Below are 5,927 nucleotides of genomic sequence, written 5' to 3'. Positions count from 1 at the left end.
CATCAGCCTAAATAATTAGGACACAGATTCCTTCTATAATCAACAACACAACATATAAATAATACTATCTCCCAACTCATCGGGCCTATTGATTTAACGGATAAATCTCACTCATTGATAAGTCAAAGAAATAAATACTAAGTATACGTGCTTGTTATTATATAGGAATTAAGAGGACGCACATTCATAATAACAGAGGTTCTATTCTTTTATGTAGTCAGTATAAATCGAACAACCTCAAATGGTCTTGCTCAATACACACATAGTGTACTAGTGTAATTTTATAGTCAAGACAGACTAATACCAAATTACACTACAACCATTCCAATGGTTTGTCCCAATCCATCTTGGTTGTGAGCTACTATTTATAATTTATAAGGAACTAATAACATGATCTTTTGTGTGACACCACGCATCATGTTATCTACAATATAAATTAAATGGGCAACTGCATTGTCATATATAGAAATATAAAATGCAGACATTTGATCAAAGTGATTCTCATTTTAAAATATTTCAAAACAGATGTTCATACAAAAGTTAGGCTTATAGTATACATCCCAACAGCAATTACCCCGCTCAGCCAGATAACAAGACTTGACATTGGCAGAGCGGAACTTCGCCCAAGCAAACGTGACACAAGCACAGGAGAGTTCCGACCGAGCGGACGTGACACAAGCACAGGGGAGCTTTATCTTCGAACCACGTAAATAAGCTTTGTCTTTGTGGTTTGTATGTCTTCATTCTTCTTGTTTTAGTTTAACTTTCTACTTGTTAGTTTGTTTTGTATTCCGCTGTGCACTAACATTATAGGAAGCGAACGATTTAGGTGAGACACTATTCACCCCCCTCTAGCAGCGTCAAGATCCCAACACTACTTTATATCTGTCCTAGTTTATGTATTTATTTTCCTAAATTTTCTGAAAGTTTGCTAAAGAATCTTTCTCCTAATTCTAGGTTACAATTGTTTTTGAGACTGCTGTTAATGCTAAGAAGTCATTACAAAAAGGTTTATTCCAATTCCAACTAAAGAGTTAAAATTGTTCTAAATCTTGTATAGTTTCTCTTTGTCTTATGGCCAATCCTATATTAGCATCTCTGGCAATAAATAGCAGATGAATTATATAGCAAAAATTAAGTATGTTATTTCCTTGTGAAGCAATCCTTGTTACTTCCTCGGGATATGTGGTTTTATAGGCTTCCCATGCTGCCCTAGCAACATCACCTAGGTAATTCTTTTCTACTCTTATTATGGCTTCACCTATTGCTATATCTAGTTCATGTTTGGCTTGATAATCTCTTTTCATAAAAATTATCCACTATTCTAAATAAGTATAATAAAGTTGTGGATCATCACATCCTCCAATATAATATTTAGTAATTAAGATTGAATTTTTGCCAAAGTAAGTAATTTCATGTGGTCTTCTTTTTCCTATTGTTCTCAACAAATGATTATTATTAGTATATGGAGTATTCTTTATTCTTGGAGAATGTCCTTCTCCATAATTCATAGTTCTCATAGGGCTTTCAGGATTTAGTACTTGTAAAGGTTATTGTTTGAAATTGTTAGTGCTACTAGATTTAGTTGGGTTCATTAGGTTTACGGTTGAGAAGTAATCTTTTTGTAGCAACTATATTATGGTCTTCATCAAAATATAACATTCAGTTAAATCCTAATTTATGATGTAAAAGGTTAAAAATTCTAATTCTATTAAATCTTCTTCAGTGAAATTGGTAGCTATTTCAAATAGGATGTAAACATATTCATTTAAGTCATCATAAAATAAATCGTTACTCTTATTATTCTCACTTGTATGGTTTGATTGTATGCTATATTTTATGTTCATTAAGTTCATATTAATTTGATTATCTTTATGTTCCTCTTTTTTTTATGTTGAGAGTTTTTAATTATGAAATTTTACTATGAAACTACCATATCTATATTTATAAATAATAGATTTTGTTGGATGTAAAGTTTGTGATTTAGTATTTAATTCTAGATTAAAAGTCTAGTTTAATCTGATAAGCAAATTAGATGAAAAATCTTAAAGTTTGAGGAAGTAAATTCCTTTCGTAGTAAGAATTTCAATAATATTAGTAATTTGAATTTTAAAACTATTGTTAATATTGATCATTATTTTTCCTAAAAAAATTATGTCTATTTAGATATTATACTTTTGAAGATCTCTATATCCTCTGACTTAGACTGAGATTTTAATATATTCTATAAAATTTGGAATAGTCATATTAAAGTTTAGACAGAAATATGTAATTCCTAAATTGTTATTCGTATTAACTTCAATGAGTTCAATAACAGTTTTATTATTATCAGAAAATCTTGAGTCGTAAAGGATTAAAAATACTTTGATTTTTATGCTTTTTCTAGTCATTCCTCTTAGGCTAAACACAATTAGTCCTAAATGTACGTAATTATAAGATCGGCAACTATAGTAGACCTCCGTTTGATCATCTCTAGTGAGTCCGTTGATTCTTTGGTATTAATCGTCTTGACTTTAATCTCCATGTTGATTATTATCTCAGCACTTGCACTTGATAAGTCCCTTTTTATCACTGCATCAGCCATATTCAATGAATATGAAAAAGAAAAAGGAAAACAAAATCGCAAACATCGAGTAGTCTTACAAGTATTGTAGTGCACTATGACTAGCAACAAATTTGGTTATTTATTTGGTCAATCCACTTGATGATAGATTATTGCAGAACAATAATGACTATTAAAAATATTACAGAATTTTCAAACGGCTGGCCCCAGTAGTATTTCATGATAAATAATTTGAGATAAATGACCTCGTAGAACTCACAAAGCAGTGACCCTTGGAGAATTTGACTAGTTATAAGTACAATTTAGTCCATCCCAAACAAAAGCACTAGGGGAACATGGATCTCCCATCCAATTCCTCTAGATCTGATACCGCTCCTTGATCGTTATCATGGCATTGACATCAACTGTAAAAAGAGAGAAAAACAATCAATAATGTAAGCTAATGACATTGCTCAGAAGAAAAAATAGAAAACAAACACCAAGTATCTTAGTCGTAGCATACCCCAAAGTAAATATTAAACAAATAATCAGTAGAGTCAATTGAAATAAAATCAATTTGCTTAATATCGTATGTACCTTCCAATCCCAACACTCGTTTCCAATACCAATTATGCTGATTTATTTTGGTCCTTTTCCAATACCAATTATCATAATTAAGGTTTTTTTTTTCTGACAGCCAGCAAATTTAGGCACCTCCAATCACTCCCTGGTTTGACCCAATAAACTTTTAGAAATCATATTTTTGACTTTAGACTCGAAATCAGGCTCCATTAGTTGCCACACGTTCAGAATTTGAATATCTATGTATGTATCTACGACATAGAGTTAGAAAAATATATGTATAAATAGTTTATATATATATTTATGAGTTAAATCTTGTCTTACGAGAACTAAGATTTAGTCTTGATCTTAACCTAGATTTCTAAAATGGATCTAAGTTGAATCAACACCTATAGTTCTATTGGGACTCGTTCTCACTGGATTTCTTTCATACAGTGTTTACCTCCACTTACCATTTGCAAATTTACTTGACTCGCCTCTTGACCCACAAGATTTTCATGTCAGTTGTCAGGTCCACAGACCAATTGGACTTCAGTCAGTTGTCAAGTCTCACAAATCCAACTGAACTTTTTGTTAGATATCATGTCACACCTTGATATATCTGGATTTCATGCTAGTTATCAGGTTCTTAAATCTAAGTGAGCTTTAGATCGGTGTCAGATCTTCTAGATCCGTCGATTCTTATACACTCGATAAAAATATTAAATCATATAAAATCTAACTTTGAATATTTATTATTTATCAAAATTAAAATTTAATTATTAGTACCAATTGTACACAAAGAAATTTCATTTTTAGTGCCCACTCTGGTGGCATTTTATTTCCCAGCGCCCAGCCAAACCGTCCCAAGGTCAACACGGAGGAGGTAAATCACAGGCGACTACTAACATTTGAAATAATGACTAGCACATAAGGGAGACATTTATCTCAGCTTTATCGAAATTTGAATCTCAGATCTTATGACAACACCTCATGAACTAGCCACTAGATCACTCTACCTTAGCGCAAGGAACATTCCGTCGAGCAATTGATGGGCAAGATATTCCTCCCTGTTACACTGCAACATAGAGAAAGGGGAAAAAATTATTATCTTAGTAAAGTATAAATGATACCTTTGTTGCAGTGTCTCTGAACACACCTTCCTCCAAGAGCTTGACTATTTCCGGTAGCTTACGCAGCTAGTCATTCGACTGATTTTTTCTTTGAAGTATATTGTAACTGCAACAAGTGAAATGTTTCTAACTAGTCACAACTTTTGGCAATAGCCAGCCTTTTTCATATATAAATGAAATATGCACAAATATTCACAAATATAATAATGCAATTAATGGACATGCATCCTGCATAAGCATATCACTTTTTCAATTTTAAAGAATATCCAAATATTTACATAGATACATGACATTTTACAAGGAAGTTAATGGTGTAGAAAGTGCTGACCATTTCAAGATGGTTAGGTATTATAATGCCTAATGTGCTATGTGCTAGTCATGGCAATCACCCTTTTAGATTAAGAGAATAAAATGCAAACCAATTGGGCTCCCATTAAATGGTAGCAAAGGTCAATGATAAAGAATCCAAGAGAAAATTGATTGGCATAGGCATAAATTCACTATCAGATCATCCCTGTCAATCAAGTTCAGATCAACATTAGAAGAGAAAAAAATGTCTTTCAAGAACAACTTTAAGGAAAAAAAATGATCTAATTTAATAAATCCCTTTTCTATGAGCACAGGAGCCAGCCTCAGGAGAGCTCCAACTACAACAAACTGCCCTGTGCTTCCTGTAAAGGGAAAAAACAACAGAAATTTTAAAGACCTCCACCTACGCAACTGGAGACGGACAGGGATAAGCAAAAAGAAGCTTGAGAGTACCGGGAAGAAATGGGAAAATGAGGTGAACGGATGAGAGAGACATTGAAAGAGACACGAAGAGCTTGGGAAGGGTCGTTACTGGCGAAGGATTGGAGAGGGAAGGCTGCTGGGAAGAAACCGCCGCCGCTGTCTCCATTGGCGGAGATGGGTTTTGGGGCGGAGGAGGGTTTTGACTGAGATCAGTTTTTCGTGGAGTTGTGAAGTTTTGGTGAGATGAGTTTTGGAGGCTAGATTTTTGGTTGTGTTTTAGTGAAGGGGAGGTTTTGGTACAGGTGGCTAGACCGTGGACATAGAGACACGTACGAAAACAAGCAACCATCGTTTTTTATTAAAATGTTATTATAAAAAGATAATATTGTTGGTGTAATATTTTCTATTTGATCTGATTGATTGAGTTTGAATTTGGTCAAGTTCAAGTTTTGATGTTGGATTTCGATATTTGACAATATATGGAGACAAGACATGGAGATTGCTGGTGTAATTGTTCATGTGGGGAGATTGTGAAGAAGAGTCAAGTAGGTCAAGGTTGACTGGATACTTGATTGGAAAATCCTGGTGAGTGAAACCAGGTGAAAGTCCTAACTGGGAGGTTAGGCAGACTAGAAAGTCCTGGTGAGTGAAGTCAGACAGTTGTGGAAAGTCCTAGTGAGTGAAATTAGGTAGAAGAAAATCCTGGTGAGTGAAGCCAGGTGAAAGACCTAGTGAGTGAAGCTAGGCAGAAGAAAATCCTGGTGAGTGAAGTCAGGTGAAAGCCCTAGTGAGTAAAGTTAGGCAGTAAGGAAAGTCCTGGTGAGTGAAGCCAGGCATATGAGAAGTCCTAGTAAGTGAATCTAGGCAGAAGGGAAGTCCAGATGAGTGAAGCCAGGCATGGAAAATCCAGGTTGATCATGGTTGATCGGACACTTGGTGGAGATAAGTCCAAGTGGATC

At 34.2% G+C, this 5,927-nt stretch overlaps 1 long non-coding RNA gene across 1 annotated transcript; it reads right to left on the bottom strand.

Moving 5' to 3' along the window:
• Positions 1 to 2,676: 2,676 nt before the first annotated feature.
• On the bottom strand, positions 2,677 to 5,238 carry LOC122016240. Its single transcript, XR_006121095.1, has 4 exons — positions 4,999 to 5,238; positions 4,263 to 4,907; positions 4,123 to 4,181; positions 2,677 to 2,967 (listed from the first exon to the last, which is right to left on the bottom strand). It is a non-coding gene; the product is annotated as an uncharacterized LOC122016240 (long non-coding RNA).
• Positions 5,239 to 5,927: the final 689 nt, after the last annotated feature.

This window comes from Zingiber officinale, chromosome 8B (genome assembly GCF_018446385.1).
Source record: "Zingiber officinale cultivar Zhangliang chromosome 8B, Zo_v1.1, whole genome shotgun sequence".
Classification (NCBI taxonomy): Eukaryota; Viridiplantae; Streptophyta; class Magnoliopsida; order Zingiberales; family Zingiberaceae; genus Zingiber; species Zingiber officinale.
Note: the sequence above shows the minus strand (reverse complement) of the source record. Positions and strands in the feature narration are given on the sequence as shown.